Below are 27,781 nucleotides of genomic sequence, written 5' to 3'. Positions count from 1 at the left end.
CATAATCATATTCGCCTCTGAGCTGAAAGTGAGGAACCACATGTCATGGGTTTTCCTATTTCAGGAGTGTGTTTTTTTTTAACTTTTCTATTTGTGCTAGTACAACACCGAATTAATTATAACAGTCTGTTGTCTTAAAACCTGATAACTGTCCTTGTGATATGATGGAACATCTTTTGATTATAAGCCCAGTGTAGTTGTAGGCGATTAAAGCTACTCAACTCATCCAGGTGGCAGCATGTTTCCCATTACCTGTCCCAAAGTTCTGGATTACCAAACAAAAGATATATATGCAGTCCTATATTTTAATAAGCCTAAAATAACTCAATGGTTGGGCCACCCACAAACCTCTATGTTACTAATACCTCCTCTCTGATAGTCCTGAATTATTACTTACTAAAATTTTGTCTTTGCTACCCTAGGCCTAGTGTGTTTGTATAGGGGTGGGGTACGCTGGGGTGGGGGTGGAGTCTCTCTTCCTGGTACTTACATGATTGTTATGCTCTCTCTTCTGTACCTCTCAGGCCTAGTCTTTACTTCTTTCCTGACATGGTAGCTATATCTTCTTCCTCCTCCCTATGTTCCTTACCTCGGAATTCTGAAGTCCTGCCTCTGTTTGCTTGTCCAGCCATTGGCAGGCAGTAACAATATTTACCAAACAAAATTAACTGGGGGCAGGGACCCTCAATATCTTAGGTGTAGTCTCATGCAATTTTGGGGACCCAATTAAAATAATACAAGCTTTAGGCAAAAATCTAAAACAGCCCAGGAGTTGTATAGCTGGGTCTTCAGGTAGAACTATTTTCAATTTTTCTGAAGCCCCGCCAGATTGCTTTCCAGGTAGTTTTACTGGTTTGCCATCTCACCAGCATTTGAGGAGTGTTCTTTCTGTACATCCTGGTCAGCTTTTGCTGTTGCCTGAATTTTTGATCTTAGTCATTCTGATTGGTGTAAGACAGAATCTCATGATCATTTTGATTTGCATTTCCCTGATGACTAAGTATGTTAAACATTTCTTTAGGTGCTTCTGGGCCATTCAAGATTCCTCAGCTGAGAAATCTCTGTCTAACTCAGTAGTCTATCTTTTAATTGGATTATATGGTTTTTCTGGAGTCAAAGAACTTCTTGAGTTCTTTATGTGTTTTGGATATTAGCCCTCTATTGGATGTAGGGTTAACTCTTTTCCCAATACATAGATTGCCATTTTGTCCTATTGACAGTGTCCTTTACCAAAGCTTTACGGTATCATGAGGTACCATTTGTCAATTGTTGATCTTAGCACCTGAGCTATCAGTGTTCTTTTCAGGAAATTTCCCCCTCTGTCAATGTGTTCGAGGCTATTTCCAACTTTCTCTTTATGAGATTCAGTGAATATGGTTTATGTTGAATTCCTCGATCCACTTGGACTTAAAACCCTCACCATAGCTGCCTGGAAGTCAGTCTTACACTAGCAGCCTCCAGAGGAAGATGTAGAACTCTCAGTTCTGCCTGTACCATGCCTGCCTGATAATGGACTGAACCTCTGAACCTGTAAGCCAGCCCCAGTTAAATGTTGTCCTTTATAACACTTGCCTTGGTCACAGTGTCTGTTCCTAGCCGTAAAACCCTAAGACAAGTGGGAGACAGAACCTGAAGAGGCTACCACCAATAAATAGACATGGTTCCCAGTTGTGGGGTGGGGCTACCCACCCATCTCAAACTTTTTGACCCAGATTGTTCCTGTCTAAAGGAAATGCAGGGACAAAAAATGGAGCAGAGTCTGACGGTAAAGCCATTAGAGAGTTCTTCAACTTAGGATTCATCTCATACATAGAGAGCAAACCTCAACACCATTGCTGATGTCAATATGTGCTTGCAGATAGGAGTCGGCATGGATGTCCTCTGAGAGGCTCTATGAGCATCTGACTGAGACAGATGCAAATACTTACAGCCACCCATTGCACTGAGCCTGGAGACCCCTATGGGGAAGAGTTAGGGAAAGAACTGAAGAAGTTGAATGGTATTGCAACCCCATAGGAAGAACAAAAATAACAACTGGACTCCTCATATCTCCCATGGACTAAACCACAAACCAAAGGTATACATGGACTGATCCATGGGCTGTGCTAAATGAGTAGCAGAGGATTGCCTCGTCTGCCATCTGTAGGAGGGGATGCTCTTGGTGCTGTGGAGGCTTGATGCTAAACGAGGGATGCTAGAAGGGTATGGTGGGAATGAGTGGATGAGGGAGCACCCTCAGAAAGGCAAAGGGGAAGAAGGATAAGGTGGCATGCTTGTGGAGGGGGTACCAGTAAAGGGAACAATATTTGAAACATAAATAAATAAAATAATTACTATAAAAACTGATAACAATATTTTTATTATTCCATCTTTATGTGACTTTTTCATATTATTTCCATATGATTCTTTTCACTAATTTCCAACAAAAATATTTCTTGATATATTGGCTATCATTGCTTTAAAACTATAAATCAAGAGAACAGAACAACTATGCTAATAGTAGAGATATTACATACTTTTATTATAGTGGTAATTTTAACTTCCTTTAGAATATATTACATTTTCTTATCTTCTATAATATTTATTCAATATACTTTTGGTTCTCTAATAAATAGTAGATTTATTACTGCTAGATGCTGTTTTGAGAAATATAGTTTATTTTGTCAATCATTCATCTTGAACATTAGTATTTGTAGTTCTGGCATAACTTTGTATCTATCTAATTATCTATATAAATAGTTGTGTTTGCTTATTGTCTTCTATTTATAAGATGAGTTATATAACTGCCCCATATTTGCACTGGCAAATATCTCTAATAGGCATCAAGAAGTACTAGGAAAGAAAGTGACTGCTATTGGTTCACATTAAGGAAGCTTAGGTAGGCTTTACTATTTTATTGTAATGCTGCTTGGCACATATCAAGGGTTATTCTTCATTATTCGAAGATTTCCATGTACGTCCACTGCAAGCTAAGAGTTTTTCTCATTTGGAATTGCCGAATTTCCTCAAATGTTTTTGTTGTTGTTGTTTTGTTTTGTTTTAAAATCAGACCATTTGTAATGTATCTACCATGCTAACACAATAAATTATCTGACAAGTTTAAAGGTTAAATCAATCTTGTATTCCTAGGATATATCCTACTTGGCCATTATGTATCCCCCATCTCAGAAAAAAAAATCTTGTTTTTCTCTGTCTATATTCATGAGGCATATTAAACTATCATTTCCTGTTCTGGTAGGTATTTCTTGGCTTCATAAAATAAACTGTGTTCTCCACTCTAAGTTGGTTGTGAAGCTCTTACAGAGAATTGGTACCCATTTCTTCCTAAAATAATCATTCAGTAAAGTTAAATAAATTAAATTTTTCATTCATAATTTTCTTTATTCTTTCTTTCATAATTTTCTTCATTTCACATTGGTTATTAGGAACTATTAGCACAGAATTATTCATAATACTCTACTGTTTTTCCTTTCACTTCTGTTGTACTCTTCCTATATTCTATTGTCACATCATATAATGTGTTCTCTCCCTTTTCCTCATTTATCTAACTGCTTGTATGATCAACATAATTTCCTTTTACATATTTTACATTCAGCTGTTTGTATGTTCATCTTTTAAAAATATTTTTTATTTTATTTCATTAAAATACAATTTTTTGACTTTCTCTTTGCCTTATCTTTCTTTTTCCAAAGCAAGTTTCTTTAGGCAACAGACTGAATGTTTTTTAAGCAACCATGGCAGTCTCTGCTCTTTCCTCTCTGCATTGAGACTAAATTCAGTGTGATTGCCCAGAATTAGGTTTTGTATGTTATGTTATTTTTCTGTTGTATTCTACTGTTCTTTGCTCTCCCTTTTTCCCTTTCTGTTCTACGTATGGCTAACTTAGTAGTCTTTATCATTCTGTCTCATCTTCACAATCTTGCTTACTACAAATCTCTATATGATCTTTGCAGTTGTATTAGGTTTTACAGTATTGGTCATAAGTAATTAATTTATCACATTCTACATTCAAGGAATGTTATGCTACTTTTCATGTGGTTTAAGAGGCTACAAATAATATTTATCTACAACTCCACTCACTATTATGCTATATACATTGTGTATTTCAGTTTTATATATACTATACATTATTAGCAAATAATGACTTTTGAATGTTCAATATTTTAGAGGAATTTACATAATAATGGAGTACTTGGTACATTCACTCATTGGAACACTCCTATCTTTGTTTAATATTATAAATAACTAATCTAATAACTAATGAGTTGATGCTTTTGACTCGTACTTTGTTTGAAGAAAGGCACAAATAGAACTAATTGTTCAGCAACATCCAGACAAGAAGTTTTTGGGTACTCTTCCCAAGAAGAAAAGATAAATGATGATTTTATCCTATTGGATGGATGGACAGAATCTAGCCCTGTACAAAGGCTACATGTTATTGCATGTCAGCATTCTGGAAATTCGTCTCCACAAACTTATTCACAAATATGCATCATTCAAACCATGGATTGAGGTTTAACCCCATGTTTCTCTGTGTTGAGTTTCTCTCTAAAACTCACTCCTGGAAATTCAAGTCAGTTTGCTTTCCTTAGACTTCATTCTCTGAGTTCCTCAGTATCATGCCCTTGCTGGTCTCTTGACTCTCTCTGCACTGTTCCAAAGTTCTGGAACTCTGTCAGGGAACCAACGAAAATTAATAAAATCTTATCTATGTACCCTACAGCCTCTCAGGAACCAATGTTTTTAACTGCCTTTCTACTGACTTTAAAATTATTATTCTATATTTCTTAATTAATTTTTTACTGAGAAATTATTTTGGGTTTGTGCTATTTCATACAGGTAAAAGGTGAAAATTGGTTGCTGGTCCAATTTTCTTCTGTAGAGATAGTCAAGATGGTTCATTTTACATATAGTCGTTTTGTAGTTTGATTTTTCTTTTCTTTTTTCTTTTTTGTGTGGTACTGGTTATAGTAGCAAGGGCAATCACTCTACCATTAATGTATACTCACAGCCGGATATACTGTATTCTCTATGACAGAACAAGATTATCACATCTAAAATACTGTAATGACTGGTATCTGGCATGACAAATGATTTCACATCATCTTAATTTTTTATTACTATGATGAAGAACATGAACAGAAGCAGGTAGGGCTTATTTTTATCCTACATGCCCTGATCATATCCAACCATGAATGAAAGTTGGGGCATGAACTTAAGGTAGGAATCTGCAAGCAGGAATTGAATCAGAGGCTTTGTGCAACTACTGTTTACTTTCTTGCTCCCCAGAGTTGCCTCATCCTGCTATTTTTTTTAACATTACTCAGGACCCACTGTCTAGGAATAGCAGTGCCCACAGTGGGCTAGAACCTATATCAATCATTAACCAAGAAAATACCTGAATGATATATCTATTGTTTAATCTAATGGAGGTATTTTCTTAATTCAAGTTACTTTTCCAAGATGACTTTAGGTTTTGTCAAGTTAGAGGGAAAAACACACCCAAAACTAAGAAACAATTCTGTACATGCCATACTTGGTCTCCTTAGTGGTCCTGGCTAAATGTGTGTCCAATACAATAATTTAAAAACTTTAGAGTGATTTGACATATGTATTTTTCATCGCCAATTATCCCATATGATTCTGCTAAAAACTTTTCTCACGCTGAGCATTTGAAAGCAGAGTGTTCCAGGCACACTGCCAGTACCTGCTCTTAGAGCATTTTGCCTGCCTCATCTGACCCTGTGCATAACGGGACCATTACTTCAAGATACTCTTGCCTGAACTATATTTTCATATGTGATATTTCCCAGAATTGCTTCATCCAAACAGTTTGCTTTAAAACAATTGTTTGATCCAAACATTTTGATTTAAAAAACAATTTTAAGCATATATATTATATTGAAACACTTTTCCTTATATGGGTCTTCTTTATAAATAAGAAAGGTTATTCTTATTTAAATTGATGATGACTCATTGCCTCAAAATATTCAAAGGATGATTTAGTTTATTATTACTTTTAAGTAATTTGATGAAACAAACTGATTTCTACATTTCAACATTTTTGAATTATGTAAGTTAATATTCTTATGTACATACACACATAAAACATGGATTCAATTCAAAGTATTTTGGTAAGAAAACTGAAATTGTAAAAGGAAATGAAACCCAATTCTAGTGTTACATTTTTGTTCAACATACTCACAATATTATTATCTTGAAATATAATCAACACAAAAATCATAGCAATGGTATACTTTCTATTTTTTATACTAAGATATCAAAATGTAATGCCTTTTAGTTTTTATTTTATTGTACTGTTGACACTGCACTTTGAACCATGACTGTTCAAAATATGCACAAATCTGGCCATTGATTTACATTTTATATTCTAACACATTTTAATCACACTGAATACTTTTCAAGCGCTCAATTGTCATATATAAAGCCATTGCCTACCCTATAGAAAAAGATTGTCTAGACAATAAATTGGGGGAATGTTTAGAAAGGATGAAAACATTATAGTTTTTCACTCAAATACCAGCTAAATTTATTCTAAGGAATTATCAGATTTATCGGAAATGACCTTAACATGGCAAATAAAACTTTATCTGAACAAACTTGTTTAAAAACGACAATTGTACGAACTCTTGTCTTTTACTGTGCATTGCAGTGCTAAGTGTAGGACCCCAAGACCTGGAGTCTGCACATAGATCACAGTGACCCTGCCCCCAGTTATTTCTGATTGGTAAATAAAGATGCCAACAGCCAAAAGCTTGGCAGAGGAGACATAGGTGGAGTTTAGGTTTCCCAGACTGGGTTCAGAGGAGAACTGCATGGAGAAGATGGAGGCGGAAGCAGAAGCCACCATGGGTTAGGACAACTGGAAAAACATGGTCCAGAGGGCTGGCAAATTGCAATTAAGATCAGCCCAGATAAACATAATAAAATAGTAATAAGTTGGGGTTATCTACAAGAAAATAGATTCTAATAGCTTAGAAGGTAGATATCTGCTCAGCTTTTGTGTTTAAGAATTATTGTAAATATAAGGGTTGTGCATGTCTTTTATCTAGAAACTAAACAATCAAGGTGGGGTGAAAACCCCATGTTTGGGTTAAAAATTTCTACAATATTCCCTAATTCGAACTCCTCACATATACCACAAACCAAACCATTTTAAATTCATGAAGATATCTTCATGTATATATTCATATATATGTGTGTGTGTGTGTGCATGTACATGCATATGTACATGTGCACATATACATAAAGAGAGAGAGAGAGTCAAAAAGTCAAATTAGTTTTATTTCATGTGTTTGGGGATGACCATTTAGGACAGGATTCGTGTCCTTGACCAAAATAAAAAAAAATAGAATAAAATGGATCTCCCTCCATGATCAGCTTTTCATCTTGTCAAATAAGCTCCTATACAGGAGTTAGAGAATATTAGAGATAATCACGATCAATAAATGTAGTCAATACATGGCCATGGGGTATTCGACAACAAACAGGGCATCTATAACAAAACCTTAACGCCTAATATACCTAAGGCTCGCAGATCATTAAAGAAGAGGGGGTGAAATATTATAAAGAACCTGAGAACCAGGAAACCTGCTACATGACAGGATCTTTTTAGATAGGAAAAGGATTTTGCTCCCACCACTCTCATCCCAAGACCTGCAAAGACTATGACAATAGACAGGCCAACATGAATTAAAGAAAATTTCAGAAGACCCTTTCTTATTTAAACACTGTCCTTAGAGAGGCTGGAGTTAACTGCCTTGGCTTGACTGGTGTTCAGCAAGTCCCTTAGAATCTCTCTCTCTCTCTCTCTCTCTCTCTCTCTCTCTCTCTCTCTCTCTCTCTCTCCTCTCTCCGTCTACTCTCTCCCTCTTCCCCTCTCTCCCTACTCCCCTCTCTCCTCTCTTCCTTTCTCCCATGGCTCCCTTCCAACCCTTGCTCTATTCCACCTAACACTAGTGATACAGTCCTGCACATTAATACCATTAGGACACAAGGCTGAGAAACTAGACTAGGCTTCTTACATGGCAAGTATTTATCCCACTGTGTGTTCTTCCTAGTCACTGATTTACCAATTTCGATGACTAACACAGTTATACCTTCATTCACTATTTTTTAAAAAACTTGATTTCTATTACTTCAAAATAAGCTTGGAAAATAAAGTAAAATGAATAAGTGTAAATACGCAATGATATAAAAATTGGAAGATATTATATAACTCCTAGAAAAATGAATGTTTTCCTCTAATAAACAAGATACTTAAAACTTTTGTGCATATAACCAACCTAAACATTATTCTTCCTGTCTAACACTGAACTCATCCTTCAGAGTTTACCTTAAGCAACTTGTAATTATTCATCCATTTTCTGTTCTTGGAAGTGTAAACCTTGCTACTTTCCTTTCAGCTAAGGAACACATTTCTCAAAAGTCTGGTAATACCATTTTTGAAGTTCAGTTTTCATAGTAGAGTGTGTCCAGACATTGTGAGCCATCTGATTCACTGATGGCAGCAGTGGGCATAATGCTGGGGTTGTTAAGATTATCAGAGACTCTAAAGCTGCTCTGAGGAAAGACAATGGACAAACATAGTCCTTCATACCACAGCATATAACGCACCTTCCCACTAATTTTCTGTATCCCCATTTCACTTGGGAGTTGTGATCAGATTTGTTCTGATCTCCTCTGTTGTGATATTTTCAAGTATAGACGCCATGTTCACTTACATTTAGAGTTCTTTCTTTAGCTCCAAATAAATTAAATTTTTCCTCCAATTTAAAGAAATATAGATTTTAGAAATGAAGCCTTGGCATCCAATGCAATCCATCAGGAGGTAAACATCACACAGTAAAACCTCTGTAAAGTTCACACCTGATCTTGTAGGATTGTTTTCTAGATTTTCTTATATCTTTAGAATGGTAATGATACCATTGTAAGAATTACTAAGTTAGAGTAATGAGATTACATAAGATAACCTCGTTATCTGCCATCTACCTTTGGTTTCATTTTTTCACTTGGAAATTACTTTTATTAAAATTTTGTGTTTCTCTTTATTTTGAAAGATTCATATATATATATATATATATATATATTTGAGATTTTATTCATTCCCTCTGATCCTCTGATCTCCTGTTATCCTGTTTTTTTCCCTTTGAACTCCCTTTTTATCTAACCATCTCACAAATACAAAATTTCAAAAAGTGGAAAGTGGCATCTGTTCTCTCGAAACTTTTAATAATCATTAACCCCTATGGAAGGGGTAGATCCTCTATTTTTCCCAGAGCTCTTATTGATTATCCACCATAACCAAGTGAATCCATGATTCCTTTCTCAGTTAATCCATATCAGTTTTATATTCGTAATATAAAATACAACATTTTTGTAAATCTACTGTGGAGTTTCACATTTGCAACAGGAAATGAATTAGAAAATATATCCAGAGGGTAAAAACGATGTGCAATTTCCCTCTACCTATAAAGCAGCTGCTGGCAGCCCTTGCTGACTTGCAAATCATTAGTAAATGCTTCAGCACATCTTTTTACTTGTTGACATTGTGCAAAGTCAGCTCTTGAACTGCCTGTGACTGTTACATTCATGGTTTGCTCCTCCAAACTTTCATGGTAGAAAATGATTATTAGATGTGTAAACTATGCAATGTCTGACTGTACCTTTACAAATTTATTCACCCTTAGAAACAAATAAAACTTTTTTCTTTATGTAGCATATATACTAATATTTAATATCCATTTAAAGACTCAAAAATAGCCCATGGTGACAAAGCACCACTTTTTCCTCAAGCTACACCTGGAAGGAGGAAGAACTAATAGTGGGCATCTGCTAAGAGCTAACATAATGATTCACAAATTACCGTAAACATTATAATTATCTACAATACTCCTTCTGCTCTAAAAAAATCCAGGACACCACCTAGACCAGTTATATTCATAGTTGCTGTAGGAGACACACAGCCTTAGATCATACCTAGATACTAGTATTTAACAATATAAAAAGATGGATGATAGACAGATGATATCTATCTATCTATATCATCTTTAGATATATATAGAGATGGATGATACAGATAGATAGATAGATAGATAGATAGATAGATAGATAGATAGATAGATGATAGATAGATAGATAGATAGATAGATAGATAGATAGATGATTAGATAGATCAACAGATATATGAAAGACATAGAGGACATAGACATACATAGACATAGACATATATGTGGCCATATACATAGGCATAGATGTAGACATAGGTAAGATACAAACCATAGTAGGAACCAATACATTATTTCTGTATTGAGTGTATGGATGTATGATTTCATGAGCTTTCTCACCATCACACTGTGAGGTACAATATTGCTGCAAACTATAATTTACACATACTACAATGAAGAAACACTTGGAAAGGAAATAACTTTTTCACTCAGTTCAGTTTTTAAAAAATGGGGAATGAGGACAAGTTTGAACGAAAATGAAAAAGAACTACTTTGTGTTGATGTTCTAGTTGGCATTGTGCTTGGATTAAAACAACTGTTCCTTGAAATTCCCAGACATCTGAAGTGAGAAAGAGAACTTCATGATATCTTTTTATTGTATTGGTAAGCTTTATGTCTCCCAAAAGACCACATTGAGAAGAGCTGCTCCATCTCATGAATGAGTGTCCCACAATGCTCAGCAAAGGATATTGAAAAGTCTCTCTCTTTTCCTAACGGAAATAGAAGAAAAAACACTAGAAAGTAATATCATAGACAACCTAAAATATACACAACAAAGCCTTCATTTATCATGTTGAAAGTAAGAGGAGACCTGACCATTTCACCCTTGCTCTTAAACTAAAGGTCTTCAATATACAGCATGGAAGACCCAGTTTGTGTAATAAGGTGCCAGGTGTGGCTTTAGAAGCCAATCATACACAGCAAAAATATAACAAAAAGTAAGGAAAAGCAGAGAGAGAAAAAGAGGGTGCCATTCAATTTTGTGTCTAAGACAGGGCTGAGTATATGTTTTAGAGATAATACACTGGGCACCCTCTACCTCCATGAGTAAGAAAAGGCTGAAATATTTGTTAAAATGTGTTATTTTATTTTTACATTTTTTGTAAGTGAATATTTTATCTACTTCATCCTCTGTTAATCTAGAAGCACGTTTTCATCTTTTAAATGGTTAATAAAATGTGCAGATTTTTGAGTGTTAATCTTCCCACGTACTTGATATCACTGTCTAATTAGCCCCTCCTTCCTTAGGTGTCAGCCTGGAGGCATCCTGTATGTAGCGATACACTGTGTTAACCTGTTACAAATAGTTTAAATGTATTCATCCTTATGCCCCTTTCAAGAAATCTGCTTCCAGGTATGAGATTTCTGATGCCAAAGACAAAGTCAAATCACATTTTAATTAAGGAAGTGTCACTTTAGCTAACAAGATCATACTTATACTGTCTCTGAATAGTATAAAAGAGATACATTGCAAAACTTTGACCAAAGTGGAGTAGCACCTACTCCAGTGTTACTCTTGAGCTAAGTGTTAATCTTATTTTAAATTCATAAATTATATAACATCTTCACTGATTCCATTTGGAATGTTAAGGACCAAAATGTTTAGAAAGGCCAAATTTGGCATCTAACCTATCATATGCAGTGGTTTAAAATTCCATTAAAATGTGGTGAAGTATATTATTATATTTAGGACTATGGTGACTCAAGATTACTTGTGGTTATCAGTTTCTTCATGAAGACTACATTTCAAATACATTAAGACATTTGGGGAATCGTGTGCTGACCAAGACCAAAGTATAGGCCCCCAAGGAAAACTAGTGATTTGTAACCATTCTTACAAAGGTTTGTTGTACAGAGAGAGACAGAGAGACAGAGACAGAGTGGGAGACAGAGAATGAAGAAGTTAGAGAAAGAACTGAAAGAGCTGAAAGGGGTTTGCAACCCCATAGGAAGAACAAAATATCCCCCAGAGCTTACAGGGTTGAAACTACCAACCAAAGAGTACACATGGAGGGATCCATGGCTCAAACAGCGTATGTAGCAGAGGATGTCCTTGTAAGATATCAGTGGGAGGCGAGGTTTTGGCCCTGTGATGGTTCAATGCCCCAGTGAAGGGGAATGCCAGGCTAGGGAGGCAGGGAGACAGGAGGCAGGAAGGAGTGGGTGGGTGGGTGGGGAAGCAGGCTCATAGAAGCAGGAAGAGGGGGCTTGGGATAAGGGCTTTCTTGAGGGAAAGCCAGGAAGGGGATAACATTTGAAATGTAAATAAAGAAAATATACAATAAAAGAATAAATAAATAAAATCATTGATGCCAACTATTGTGTCATTTTCAACAGTAACCCTCCCCTCTGCTTCTTCCCACATATTTCTTTAATAGTAGCGCTGTGTACATTGGAAGGCACTGCATCTCACTCTAAATGGGGCCATTAGAGTGTTATCACTAAACAGTAATGTAAAGTTACTGATCTGACTATCTTGCATCAAACACTGCAGATGTATTTAATATTAATATATATTTTATCCCCTGGTGTTTATTTCTTGTAGCTAAAATATTGCTTCATTTTCATCCACAGCTTCTTAATATCTCTTTCTTTTTTATAGTAAGAGTTTACTTTGTGCAATATACAATAGAAGGTATTTTATATATTGCTCCACTGAAACCTAATGATATGACATTTTACCTATTAAACATAAGAGAATAAAGACAGAGACAAAAATGAAAACAAACAAATAAATAAAACCACAGAAAATTTGCCTGATACTTTACAGTATATCCAGCAGACTGCATAGCTTTAAACCAATGTCAATTTAACACTTAAACATTCCCCACCACATTTTTAAGTTAAAAAGACCTCTATTCTCTTCCATATATTTATATTGAAAAAAATATATAGTTTTTTCTTGTCCTTTAAAATCAATAATAATGTCGTACCTATTTCTATGTCATTGACACTTAGACATGGGTTTTTCCTGTCTTCAGCAGGGTTTTGCAGACATTTCAAGCCAGTAGCTTATCTCCTAAGTATTGAACTAACATGTGTAAAATTCCTCTCTCACTTATGTCCACACAAGGTCTTTTCAACCAGTCCTACCATAGACTTCCCACATTTTAAATACTCACATTTGTTTTAAATACCATTAAAAATTGTATTTTCTTGTCTTTTCCTAACCCCCACATGAGAACACCAGTATTCTGTATAACTAGCTTTTATAGATGTTGTATATGTTTGGCATTTCTGCCTCCATTCAGGTGAACTGCAGCATGTCTTTGGATCTTTTCCTAAGTATATTTTGTGGTACTCAAAACTATATTTAATAAAGTAAGATGTTATGGGTACCTAGTCTTTCTGTAGTATTGTGGGAAACCTAGTTAAGTCAATTGTCTGTTTCTTGCCCTGAAAGAATCCTAGTTTTTCACAATAACATAAGAGCAAAATAATAAAAAGAATTAAAATACTAACTAATGATAATTAAGAGTATAGTAATACTATTTCAAAAATAAAAGTCTTGAACTTCTTACACACATAAAATAATATGATTTCTTTTAAAACAAACATACCAAGCAGGATACAAGATCGAAATACAAAAAGAAGTAGCTTACTTAAATACTTAAAACATACACATTGCAAAAGGAATCTCATTCAGAATTGAACTAAAGCTGGATAACTTGGAATAAATCTATGAAATTTTTAAAACAGTACAAGGATTGAAAGAGAAATTAAAGGAGGGCATGGCTTCTTCTCCTCTTGGGTCCCCACAATAAATATGGGTGAAATGACTACATTAAAAAGGAGGTCCAGTAGGGGTTGGGGATTTAGCTCAGCGGTAGAGCACTTGCCTAGGGAGCGCAAGACCCTGGGTTCGGTCCCCAGCTCTGAAAAAAAGAAAAAAGAAAAAAAAGGAGGTCTACAGATTCAGTATAATTATTGTCAAATTTCAGTAACGTTCATTACAAAAATAAAAATTTTAAAAATCTCTAAAAATTCATATACCTACCTAAGGCCTCAGGTAGCCCATCCAATCATGAGCTAGACATTAAGCCTGGAGGCGCCATACAAATGCATGATACAATCAAGTATTAATGATATAATATCCTGAAACTGTCATAAAACTGGCTTATGTACCAAAAAAATAATAAAAAAGGAGAATTACATTAATAGTGCTATAGACCTGTGATCTAAGAGAGCAATACCAGACCATATGTAGAGCAAAAGGGCAGTTTCTTCAGCAGTACTGGGAAACTTGAACAATATCACATAGAAGAATAAGACTAACTAGACACTTATCCTTCACTATGGGCAAAAGTCAACTTTAAGTGCATCAAAGATCGTAGTAGAAGACTTGAAATTCATTAAATGATTTCTTTCCTTATGGGGAAAGAAAAAAATTGAGGACACATTTTAAGAAACAGAACTTAAGTGTGTACTTTCTTAAAATAACTCCAGTAGCTGAGAAAATAATGCTGGGTTGATAAGGAGGACTGAATGATACATAAAGAATTCAGCTTAGAAAAAGACAAGGATAAACAGAGGGAAGAGACAAGGAATGGGACAGGAAATAACTTTGCTGCCGATAACCTGACAGGATTATTATTTACGATATTTTAATTATTCAAAAATCTTAATCACAAATATTCAAGCAATTAAGCCAAATCAGTAAATGTGTTAATGAAACAAACATATAGTTTCCCAAAAAATGAAGCACAAAGATGGCCATTAAATGTACAATAATTTCCATTATTTTTATTCATCATGAAATACAAATTCTAACTACAATGAGTTTTCCAGCAAAAAATAGTGTCATTAAATGTCAACTTAAAAAAAAAAACAGAAAACAAAACAAAACAACAACAAAAAATAATGAATGCTTGCAAGGATGTAGAAAGGGCTAAATTGGCACACAGCTAGTCAGAATGTAAGCTTGTCCCACCAATATGTAAGTTCTCCAATAAAGGCAAAATAGACTTAGATTAATACCCAGATCTGCTACTTCTGCATACATACCCATGGGACACTGAGTCAACACACCACAGAGATATGTGAGCAGGCATTCTTATTGTGGTACTGTTCACAGTAGCCAAAATTCTGAACTTGCCTTGGCTTCCACTCATAGACAGCTAGACAAAGAAAAGTAGGCATATAAAAGGAGCCTACCTCTACCATAAATAAAGTTAACAAAAATTATACCATTTACTAGGGAATACTCAATGTCATAATACAAAGTGGAACACGACAGAATCAGAAAAATTATTAAATAGTCTCTTTCAGTGGTGCCCAAAATGTTCCTCGATAGTAAAGGAATGAATCCATTTATGATGTGAAATGAGGGAAAAAAAAACAGATGGGAAGGATACTACCCAAAGGATACTCCAACATACAACAAGACACATGCTCCATGTTCATAGCAGTCTTATTTATAATAGCCAGAAGCTGGAAAGATTCCGGATGCCCTTCAACAGAGGAATGGATTAAAAAAAAATGTGGTACATCTACACAATGGAGTACTACTCAGCTATCAAAAACAATGACTCTTGAAATTCAAAGGCAAATGGAATAAACTAGAAAATATCATCCTGAGTGAGGTTACTCTATCACAGAAAAACACACTTGGTATGCATCATTGATAAATGGATATTAGCCCAAAAGCTGGAATTACCCAAGATGCAATTCACAGAACACAGGAAGCTCAAGAAGAAGGATGACCAAAATGCAGATGCTCCCACTCCTTTTTAAAAGGGGAAAAATATCCATAGGAGGGGATATGGAAGCAAAGATTAGAGCAGCGACTCAAAAAATGGCCATTCAGAGCCTGCCCCACATGTGGCTCATATATATACTGCCACTAAAACTCGATAAGATTGATGAAGCTAAAAGATGCATGCTGAAAGGGACCCGATATAGATCTCTCCTGAGAGACACATCCAGAGCATGTCCAATATAGAGGTCAATGCTAGGAGCAAAAAACTGAACTGAGAAGAGGACCCCCTTGGGGGAAAAGAGAGGAAGTATTGAAAGAGTTAATGAGCTTGCAACCCCATAAGAACAACAATGCCAACCAACCAGAGCTTCCAGGGACTAAACCACTATCGAAAGTCTATACATGGACTGACCCAGGGCTCCAACTGCATAGGTAGCAGAGAATAGCCTTGTTGGGGCACCAGTGGAAGGGGAAGCCCTTGGTCCTGCCAAGGTTGGACCCCCAGTGCAGGGATATTGGGAGGGAGCAAAAGGGGATGTATATGGGGAATACCCGTACAGGTGAGGGGGAGGGGGAGGGAATGGGGGCTTATGGACAGGAAACTGGGTAAGGGAATAACCTTTGAAATGTAAGTAAAGAAATATATCTAATAATTTTTTTAAAAAAGGAGTGGATAATAAGGGGAAATGAAGAATGGGAGGGAGGAAAGTGGTTATATGGTCAAAGACCATGCTGTAATTCAAAGATATTGTTTTTATTTAATCTATCACCTCGAACAGTGAAGATATGCTTATGAGAAAAAATATGCCATAAGACATCTATACATCCAAGTTTAATTCAAATAGAAATTATAGACTTGCTCAATTTACTTTCAAACACATCTATATGTAATTTGCATCTATATTTCAAAACTCTGACTCTAGAAATCTTGTAGTCACTAAAAAATAAATGTTCTACAAGAAAATTGGAAGTAATTCCGGATGCTTACATAATACCTTTTGTAAACTTAATGGATATGTCTTTTTATGTCCTTTCTGCTAGAGTTGTTCGGTGTTGCTTTTAAATGATACAGATACCTCATCATCTTTTAAAAAAAAATCACTTAAGGAAGTGAATTAAGCTGACCTTGGACATGGCCTTCATTATAGATGTACTCTTACGGTACTTGACTCTTGGGCAATAATTATTAATACTAGCACCTAAAATGTAAAACTATCCAATTTATATCCTTCAGTGAAAATCTCTCAATTTGTGTACTTCTAAATAGTTTATTCAGATCATTAGTTTGTGGATAAGTAATAACAGTTTGCAGCAAGTGATGAAAAAATTAGTACCAAAGTAAATCAACTGACTAGAAAGGCACATTGCAAGATCATATGTCTAGTCTCTGTAAATCTGTTTCCAGTATTTCTTGTGCTAAACATATAATATATTTAGAATATTTTTGAAAAATATAAACTCCCTGCTCCACAATTGTTTTACAGCTTTCAAACAATGCAGAAACTTTCAGTAGGACCTGCATTGGAATAAATAAAAGAAACTTGAGTTTGCTATCACCTGGACATATATTCTGTGGCGTGTTTTGTATATTGTGACGTAAGGAAAGAAATAGTCCCAATTATTGGAAATGTCTGTGTCATTTCACCAACCCAAAAATATGCTGAACAGAATGAACCATGGAACACAATGTAGAAGGAGATAGGTGAGTTATAGTGGGCAATACAACCTGGATATATCAGTGGGAAGTGATCTGCTACCTCATTAGAGTGTAATTTGTATCGTAACAATGATGTATAACATGCACACACACATGTATATTCATATGCATATTTACTTAAGTCAGTAAACATGTGATCTACACATTCATGCATTATTGACCATCTCACATCATTTCTTAAGCTTTTTTCTAAATTCTAGTCCTATTCCTACCAACATCCCATTACTTCACCACTGGAAGCCTTCAGTAGCATCATCCTGATACACAGATATGCCTAGACAAAATTTCCCATATTTAAGACTGTCAGATTAACTTTTATATAAATATTATTTGTATAACACTGGATATTTTGTTCAATTTGCTCTTGATTCATATCTGGTCTAGAGCAAACGAAAAATATTAATGTAAAGAAATAAAGAAGATAGAGGGATACAAATTGGAAAGGAAGAAGTCAAAGAATAAACATGTATAGGTAACATGATAGTATACATAAGTAATCCCCAAAATTTTACCAGAGAAGTCCTACAGCTGATGAACACCTTCAGCAAAGTAGATACAAAATTAACTCAAAAAAACCCCTACTACCTTTATACAAATTATAAACCATTCCTACAAATGGCAAGCACTCTGAGGAAGAAATTAAGGATAGAACACCCTTCACAATAGCCACAACTAATATAAAATATCTTGGTATAATGCTAAGCAAGGAAGTGAAAAACTTGTATGGCAAGAACTTAAAAGTTTCTGAAGTGAGAAATTGAAGAAGATATCAGAAGATGGAAAGATATCCCACATTTATGGATCAGTACAGTTACCATAGTGAAAATAGCCACCTTACCAAAGATCTGCAAATTCAATGCAATTCCCATTAAAATTTCAACACGATTCTTAACAGACCTTGAAATTCATATGGAAAAACAAAAAAATTCAGGATAGACAAGCTGATACTGAATGATAAAGAAACTTCTAGAGGTATCACCATCTCTGACTTCAAGCTGTACTGCAGAGAAATAGTGATAAAGACAGAATTGTATTAGTATGGAAACCGGCTGATCAAAGAATCAATCAAAGACCCAGGAATAAACCCACACAAGTATGGACACTTGATTTTTGATGAAGAAGTCAAAACCATATAATGGACAAAAGAAAGTATTTTCAACACATGGTACTGGTCTAACTAGAAGTCTGTGTGTAGAAGAAAGCAAGTAGATCCATAATCATCAGCCTGCAGAAACCTGAAGTCCAAATGCATCAAAGACCTGAACCTAAAACTAAATGCACTAAACCTAGTAAAATAAATATGGGGGATAGCCTTGGACTTGCCGGTACAGGGGACCACTTCTAGAACAGAACGCAACACAGGGCAAAAATAGCAGTGTGCAGATTTGGGAAGTATCTTCACCAACCCTAATCTGACATAGGGATAATATCCAAAATATATAAAGAATCCAAGAAGTTATACACCAACCACCCAAATACCCCAATTAAAAATGTGGTACTTAGCTGAACAGAGATGTTTCAACAGAGTAATCGCATATGGCCCACAAGCACTTAAAAGAAAAGCTCAGCCTCCTTAGTTAGCAGGAAAGTGCCAATCAAAACGATCGTGAGATTCCATGTTACGTCTACCAGAACATCTAGGATCAAAAATTCAAGTGACAGCACATGCTTGCAACAAGGGGGATCAAAGGAGAACAGTCCTACACTGCAGACTGGAGTGCACATTTGTACACTTTGGAAGTCAATCTGGCAGTTTTTTCAGAAAACTGGGAGTAATTCTACCTCAAGAGCCAGCTATAGAAGTCTTGGGCATTTACCCAAAAGATGCTGCACTAATCCACTGAGATTCTTGTTCAACTATGTTCATAGCAGCTTTATTCACAATAGCCAGAAACAACCTAGATGTCCCTCAGCTGAATAATAGATAAAGAAAATGTGGTTCATTTACACACTGAAATACTATTTGCCTATTAAAAACAATGGCATCATGAAAATTGCAGGCAAATGGAGGTAACTAGAAAATACCATCTTGTGTGAGGTAACCCAGACACAAAAGGACTTGTATGATATCTTCTCATTTATGAGTAGACATTAGTCATAAAACAGAGGATAACCAGGCTACAACCAACGGACTGAAGGAAGGCAAAGAGCAAGGAATATTCAAGGGAGCATCTTGAATCTTTCTCGGAAGTTGAACCAAAATAGATATCATAGGTGGTTTAAGGGAGGTAATTTGGTGGTAGAGAGGACAGAGAAGGGAAGAGGGCAGGGGATCAGTTGAAGGAGAGCAGAAGGGGGGGGGAGAATGAAAATTGGAGGTGGGCAGGGAGGGGGTGTATCTCTAGGAAATGCCAGAGGCCTGTGGCAGGGGATGCCCCAGGATTTATGGGGGTGACTCTAGGTGAGACTCCTAGCATTTGGGTCAATGGTACCTGATGTAGCCTCCTCCGGTAGCCAAGCAGGACTCCCAGTGGAAGGATAAGGACAGCAACCCATAACTGACTTCTGAGAGACTCCAACCAGCAGCCAATAGAAACAGATGCAGATCATAGACTAACATTACATGGAGCTCCACGAGCCTTGTGGAATAATTGGAGAGAAGGATTGAAGGACTCAAAGACAATAGGGTCTCCACAGGGAGACCAACAGACATAACTAACCTGAACCCTTGTGGGCTCCCAGAGACTGAACCACCAACCAGGTCTCAGGGTGGGGTGATGCCCAGGGGTTTCCCCTCTTCTGAGAAGAAGGAGGGTTGGAATAATTGGGGGGTGGGTGGAGATGTGTGAGGGAGGAATGGGAGTAGAAGGGGTGGAAACTGGGATGTAAAGTGGATGCATAAATAAATTAATGAAAAAAAAAGTCCTCTGATCCTTTCCTATAACATCCCCTTAGCCATGAAGTACATACACCATCGCTCCAGCACGAGTGCCTATTTTTCTCAGTCCCAAATTAAATTGGTTTCGTAAGATTTTGCAAGCTGTATTGTCATCTGCATGTAAATCGCAGCCCTATTTTTATCTTCCACCTGCATTAGAAAGCTGCTTAAATGAAAGGAGTAAAATTCAGGTTTCTTTTAGATGCACTCCTGTGACTCACTGTGTGGAGAATGACCTAGTAAAATCTAGGTATCTCATAAAGCTAGGTAAATTCTTCAGGTTTTCTCCATACAAAAGTCCAGAGAAATCAAGACACATTTGTTTTAACAGCCATCAGCACTGAATTTCTTTAACTATTAAATCTACATTAAAAGCTTAGATTAGGATATTTCTTTATAAATGTTCTCTTATGAAGAAACATAGTGGCTTACAGTTCATATAATTCAAAAACCTTAGAGCTCCAATTTGCTTTGGGTTATTAATCATATAGGGTCATGTGCAGTTTGTAGATATACAAATAAAAAAGATAGAAAGGCATGACAAAAAAATCATTGGTATAAATTTTAGTAAGGTCCGTCAATTCTTTCCAATATAATATGTTTCCTATTTTGATATGTAACAGCTGAAGAAGGTTTATTCTCTGTTTCAAAGTACATCAATGATGAGATAGCAGCTCGGTGGGTAGAGGACATAGGCTGAAGTGCTCAGTTGGAACTACAGCAGAAACAGAAGGGAGAGGAGGAAGGTAATAAGGAGGCAAACTAGGGGCATGGTTGACAGAGTAGAAAATATACATTTAAAGGGAAGCAGCTTGAGGTGGAAATAAAAGGAACAATGAAATGAGTTGCTTTTTGCTTTAAAATGGCTTGCCCTTCCTTGTGTCCAGGGAATGGGTGCAAAACAGCCAATATTCAACAGAAATTCCAGTGCATGGCCTTTAATTACACACCAAGCTAGGCTTAAACTTGGGTTAAAGTATGGAGAATGTGTAATTTTAAGGAAATTACTTAATTTCTTTGAAGTTTACATGCTTCTCCTCCTATAGCGTTTGAAATACGAATGGTTTTCTTAGGAGACTAAAACGAGTATAGTGTGGTAATATTTGTGAGATTTTCAATATAAGGCTCTAGAGGTTAATTGCTAATTTCTCCTTCCCTTCTGAAGAGAAAGTGTAATGAGATCCTCGGAGCAGCCCGTGGAGTGCTCTCTCATCACAAGCCGTGGAGTGTCTGGACATACTTGCCATCTTCATGCTCCATTGTCTTCCTCTCTTGAAGATCCCCCATCGTTTGAAACTACTGCTAAGAGCATAACCCAAGTAAACTATAAGAAGCCATGAGGGCAGTGATTGCCACAAGTGCTCAAAATGACAGGTCTTCATTCCCGTAAAGAAATTAAGGCACAAATTGCTACTGAATACATCATTCTTTATTTTCAAAGACACTGAAGGTACAGAGTAAAAATGTGCATTTTCCTGAGTATCTCACAACTAAAAGACCCCGTGGCTCACCTTTAACACTTCATTAACTGTTTTCCGTGTCCTCTCCCTATTCCTCATTCAGCTGTCAAAGACCACAGATCCTGGAAACGAATGAATCAGAGAGAATCTTAGCCTCTCAACCAAATCACTTAATACCTGTGCCTTTCTTTCTATAAGACTTGAGGTTGAATATATGCCAAGGAGTTGTTATGAAAATTAAATAAATCAATCCAGGCTAACAATACTCAGAACAAATGAAGTGTTCTGTAAGTGACAGTGCTTATTTCCTGTACTGGGTGATGTCATTAATTATAAAATGGCCATGGCAGCCCTCTGAGGTGAGTCTGCCCATTATAATTTTGGAGGCGCACAGCTAGAGAACGTTACCTTGTGCTTCTAAAACTATACAAGTAGCAAAATGCAGCTCTGAGCCTCATCTCTTTACAGCCTTCATATCTCCATATTTTAAAATTAATTCTAAACCCTAAATAGTTTTGTCGTTCTACTTTTATTCTTTAGTATCTTTACATAGTTAACCCAATAAAATAAAGTTTTGTTAGGAATATAATAAACTGTTAATGCATATTCCTTATATTAATGCTAATTAATTCATAATTATACTAAACACTGCGGTATGGATAATTTTTATTCTTCGTAAACTTGGGTACTGAAGATTTGGTTTTCAAACTTTGCTGTTTTTCTAAGTTCACAGACTCTTACACAGTGTAGCCTGCTAAGCAGGAGTTATATATGTCCTTGAATGGGATCTTGAGAACCCAGAACACCTCTCTTCCATGAACTCCAGAACCCATTTAACAAGAATGGGGTACAGTGCACCTACTGACTAGGTTGTAAAATCTCTGAAACCATGAGCCAAAGTTAAGCTTTCCTTTTTTGGAATGATATCTCAGGTGTCTACTAATACATGAAAGCTAGCACACGAGGTCTCTAAATGACACATCTAAATGGAGAAGATTTTAAATATCTGTCCTACTCCCAAGGTTGTGCTCATCAAAATAACTCGAAGACCTTCTCTCTCTTTATTAGAGAACTTGCACTAATAAATACCAATGTAGAGGACTATGTAAGTGACCCACAGGGACATTATCAAGCCAGCATTGATACATTTGTTTTCTCCAATCCTTTCAGACTATGTCGAGCAGGTTCACCTGTGATTCCACCTGCAATGATTTTATTTGTAATTTCTGCGTGGTCAATGAAACACACCTACAATCCCATCATGATGCATAAACAACAAAGGCCAATGATATGATATTGAAATATGACATCACCCACATATCCAAGTGTATTTTGTCCTATAGCACATTCTTACAAACTTAAATTTTACAGTTTTCCTATGTCATATAATATTTTCATTTACAAGTTTTTATCTCTCCATTTGTTTGCTAACAAAAGAAAATTATGCGGTGGCTGGAGCATTCCCTTAGTAATTCTAAATGCTTGTTCTATAATCAAAACCTGAATTTGAACTCCAGAACACATTTAACAAGCTGAGCTTCTGACTTACCTGCAATATCAGGTACAAAGATCTACACAAGCACACAAGCATGGGTATTCTCTCTTTCTCTCTCTCTCTCTCTCTCTCTCTCTCTCTCTCTCTCTCTCTCTCTCTCTCTCTTTCACACACACAGACACACACACAGACACACACACACACACACACACTCTTTTTTTTCTAAAGTGCCATGTAACCTGAGTTTTGTGGTTCTGGTTGTTGTGAAGGTCTACATTGTCTTTACATACATTGTCTTTACATACACTGTGAGTTGTGGGACATCTGTGAATTTATCTACCTGACCTAGCCTAGTGAATTGTTTGTGTAATAAATACATTTCAAGTAGCATAACATTATAATGTTGGTAATTTATCTTGTGCTTCTCCAGGATAATTTTGAATTGAACTAACATTAAACTACTTTTATCTAGGGCATATATTTATTTTCAGATTTTTAGTTAATACGGTTCAGGATTTTGTGTTCCCCATAACAGTATTTGTTTTTATTAACTTACAGGAAGTTTGATGTTTGAGTTGCTTGGTGGAAAATTCTGTATACAACATATACACAATTTTGCAATGATGGTGTTATCTTCTCTTTGTAAATATCGGAGTTCTTTGCTGGTGTGCTATCCATTGTATTGTGCTTTCTTTAGCTCCAAGCCTTCATTTACTTGAAAATAAGTAAATATTCAATGATCAAATATGAGAATGAGAAAAATGCTGTAAGAGGTTGGACAAATGTGTGTGTGTGTGTGTGTGTGTGTGTGTGTGTGTGTGTGTGTGTAAATCCATTTGGTAGCTTATATTTATCTCTACTCAATAGATAAGCACTATAATAAAAGTGGAGGAAAATTACATCACTCTGCTGTTTTGTCTCCCCTGGATTCTAAAAATAAAGTATCCAAAATTCTCCAGTTTTCTTAAGCTAGTGATAGCATCGGCATGCTCTCAGACTCTGTTTCATATATGGGAAGGCACAACTTTCTGTTCTCGTTCACAAAAGAAAAAAAAAAAGACGACATTGCTCTCTTTTGATAAACCAAGATTGTACACATGGAGTCAACTTATCTCAGGCCCCTATCCACCATGGGATGAAGCAAAGGGGGTTCAAAATTTATGAGAAAACTGGAGTCCGAAATGTCCAGAGATTTAGAGTCTGACCTCAATGCCTTGAATTGCAATTCACAGTAAACAGTAAGCAGTTCAGGATGCAGGATGTGTGCGTAATGTATTCCATTCAGCTCGCTGCCAGAAGTGAATTGTTGCATTGTGTGCAAGTCAAAGCATCCAGGAGGGATTCCCGGATGGAGTGTGTGGACCGCATCGCAGGAGTCCATTTAGGGCACCAGAAAGACAATGCGGACTGTATTACAAGGTCAGGTAGCTAAATCACACTCTGAAACACTACTGAAAATATAAACGCTCCTTGTGAGCTCTTAGTTTATTTATAAACAATAAGGCTTTAAGTCCAAACAAGAAATGAAATTCTCTCAATTAAATAAATGCAGGACAGGGAGAATGAAAAATCTGAGGTTGGTTTTCAATGGAATAACCAATTGCCATGGTGTTCTGAAATAAACAGAAGGGTTAGAATTGAATAAGTAACCAACTTATTTTTTGGTTGAAACAATTATATTTAAATATAATAGCTTGGACATAGCTTTGTGTTTTATACTATCAACGGTAATATGTGAAAAAGTAATATTACATTGGTAAATAAAAAAGGATATGTATTATTTACGCTTCTACAATAAGTTGCAGAAAATGAATTCTAATAAAAAGGCAAAGTATCTCCCAGAACACAATGTCGTAGAGAGGTTATTGGGAAAACATCTGTAAGTCGTCTTTCACTGCTTCCTGGGATTGTACATGTCTTTGAGATGTTCAGTCATTCTGTTCAAATGTCTAGCAGTCACTGAGCATCTCAAATTGTTGTTGTATGATCTGAATTCAAGTAAATTGTAACTCCAGTACGAAAATGTAGATTTTGAAAACAGTGATTCACTGTGTTTATTATGAATACCACAATATGCATATATTTTATATTTTTATGCTGCTCATAGAAGCTGAAACTTAACTAGTAAATTATTATATGTGAAAGATATGTGAAATTTCTCAGATTTATTTTATTCTTTCATGTGTATACATGTGCATCCTTGTATGCGTTTGTTCATGTAATTGCAGATGTCACAGAGACCAGAGGCATTGCATCATCAGGGCTGGGGTTAGAGGAAATTATGGTCTTCCCAGTGCATTGTGGGACCTGAAAAACACATCTTCTAGAATAAAATATGGTCTTATGATTTGAGTCACCTCTCTAGTTTAAAATAATATAAATTCTTGATATGATTCTTTCCAAAGTGATAATGAGCTATATAAGTAACAGATTAACTTTCATGATCTGTTAATTAACTAAAAAATTATATGAAATCTATTGAATGGTGCACTAATTTTTACATTGTTCTTGCATGTAGATAAGTGGGTAAAACATCTGGTCTCAACACTGCCGTTTTATCCTGGTTAGATGTTGAAAAGTGAATATGATGATCCATTTATAGGTTTTAATTGATGGATAATCATAACATAACTTTGTAAAATGAGATTTTAAAAATTTAATTATTGCCTATCTCAAGGTCTGAAGGTCAAATTTGAGTCTTATTTTACAGCAGAACAGTGTAACAAAGAACAATTAGTAAAAATGACTAATTTGAGAATGTGCGACTCACAGTGTTTCTACAATTTGCAAAGTTCCCTGTATACATGTATGAAGTTTATTAAATGGAAAGACTTTTATTTATAACAATCTAAGTATATAAAAATTATCCTCTGGTTTTAGGCTGAAACATTGATGCTTTTAAAACTAAGGCTTGTGCAGAAGAGGAAATCTTCACAGGAGGAATAAAAATATTCAATTATCAATATGCCACTTATAAAACCAGGAGAACAATAGATCACCTCTGTACCCAATTTAGTTATTGCATGATGCATCCTTTATCTTTCCAGAGCTAAATGACCTTGTGTTTCTTAGGCTGGGGTTCTCCCCTGATCTAAATTCATGACCCCTATAATGCATCCTATATAATCACTCAGCTCAATTTATCTGCCGAAAATTGATACTCAGGAAAGAGTTTGATAATATTATCACACCTCACTATTATCCACACTGTATTAAGCAAATACTGATGCTGTTAAAGTTTTATTTCAGATTCTGTACAAGAATCCCACTGGTAATAATTTTTTGCTAATATTCTTTCATCTTTCCCTTGCATACACAGACATTCCTCTTTGGAATATAATTAAACTATTTGAAAAATTCCTTTAGGAATATATCCTTTGATCATGGGTGTCTTTAGTACAAGAAACTTACCTGTATTATTAATTATGACAATGTAATTAAATCAAAACCATTTACACATTTAATTTGCAATTGTATTGCTTCATAATTAACCCAAATGGAGGATAAGCCAATTAATTTTTCAGGAAACAATTTTACAGCATAAAGTTAAATATCATTTAATATGTGTATTAAATTGCCAGAAGAATTTTTGAAAAATTAATTTGTTCCTAAACTTTCAGAGCAGCAGAAATTTCATCAATGTACTCCGAATGTCAAGTAATTCACAAATAAAACACAGAGTAAATTTAATTATAATAATCATTGAAAGCAAAATTATGTTTCTGTTTACCAATTCTTCTTTGAGCTTTCCATATTAATGTTTAAAGTATAGATAGATAAACCTAAAACTATTAATTTTTATTACTATAAACCCCAATTTAAAAGTATTTTTTGAAGTGATATTTATGACTATACTCATTCTGTAGAAAAACAGAACCCGTGTTATCACTAGTTCAACTAGTTTATTTAACAAAACAATAAAATCAATAAAACCTCTATTAAAAAAGGAGCAACTTCCCAGCAATGCTACTCCCATTTACAATAACATTGAATATAATCTACTTTCAATAGTAAATAGTGCTTGTGTAAAAATAGAAATTTTAACATTTTTTTCTTAGAGTCCCTATAGAAGCATATACTTGCATGGGTATACAGAAGGCTTTTCTGCTCTTCATATTGTAAAGTTTGTTATCTGCTTACTTATGGATTAAGATTAGTGGTTTTTTCTTTAATCAACTTTTAGGATTTCTGTAGCTAATAGAATTACTTTTAAAATATTTTACACAAAGCACAACAAATGAAAACGAAGCATCATTATTCTTACATGGGGCCTGAGAAATTTTCAGGCATATTTATTATGGTTTTCAGGTACATCTTAATAGAAACGTTTACCTCTGGAAGTAAAATCTAGAGTCAAAAACAATTAATTTGGAAATGTTTTCATAAGGAATATGGTAGATAAACAATTTGAATTTAGGAAATAATTTGTGTGTATTCTAAATATTTGAAAATCTTTCCGTGTCTATGTGCTTATTGAGTCAAGACTAGTTGAGGCAATGAAGTTT

The 27,781-nt window shown here is 35.4% G+C and overlaps 2 protein-coding genes across 1 annotated transcript in view; both read right to left on the bottom strand.

The window, feature by feature from the left end:
- Nucleotides 1-27,781, bottom strand: part of Erich1 (glutamate-rich 1) — a gene marked incomplete at its 5' end in the record, with an annotated part of 52,793,804 nt that overhangs the window by 21,644,082 nt on the left and 31,121,941 nt on the right.
- The window catches only part of Sgcz (sarcoglycan zeta), a 1,078,171-nt gene that overhangs the window by 802,962 nt on the left and 247,428 nt on the right, over nucleotides 1-27,781 (bottom strand). The window lies entirely within an intron of this gene.

Source organism: Rattus norvegicus, chromosome 16 (genome assembly GCF_021556685.1).
Source record: "Rattus norvegicus strain SHRSP/BbbUtx chromosome 16, alternate assembly SHRSP_T2T, whole genome shotgun sequence".
In the NCBI taxonomy this organism is placed as follows: Eukaryota; Metazoa; Chordata; class Mammalia; order Rodentia; family Muridae; genus Rattus; species Rattus norvegicus.
This window is presented reverse-complemented; position numbering and strand designations above follow the sequence as displayed.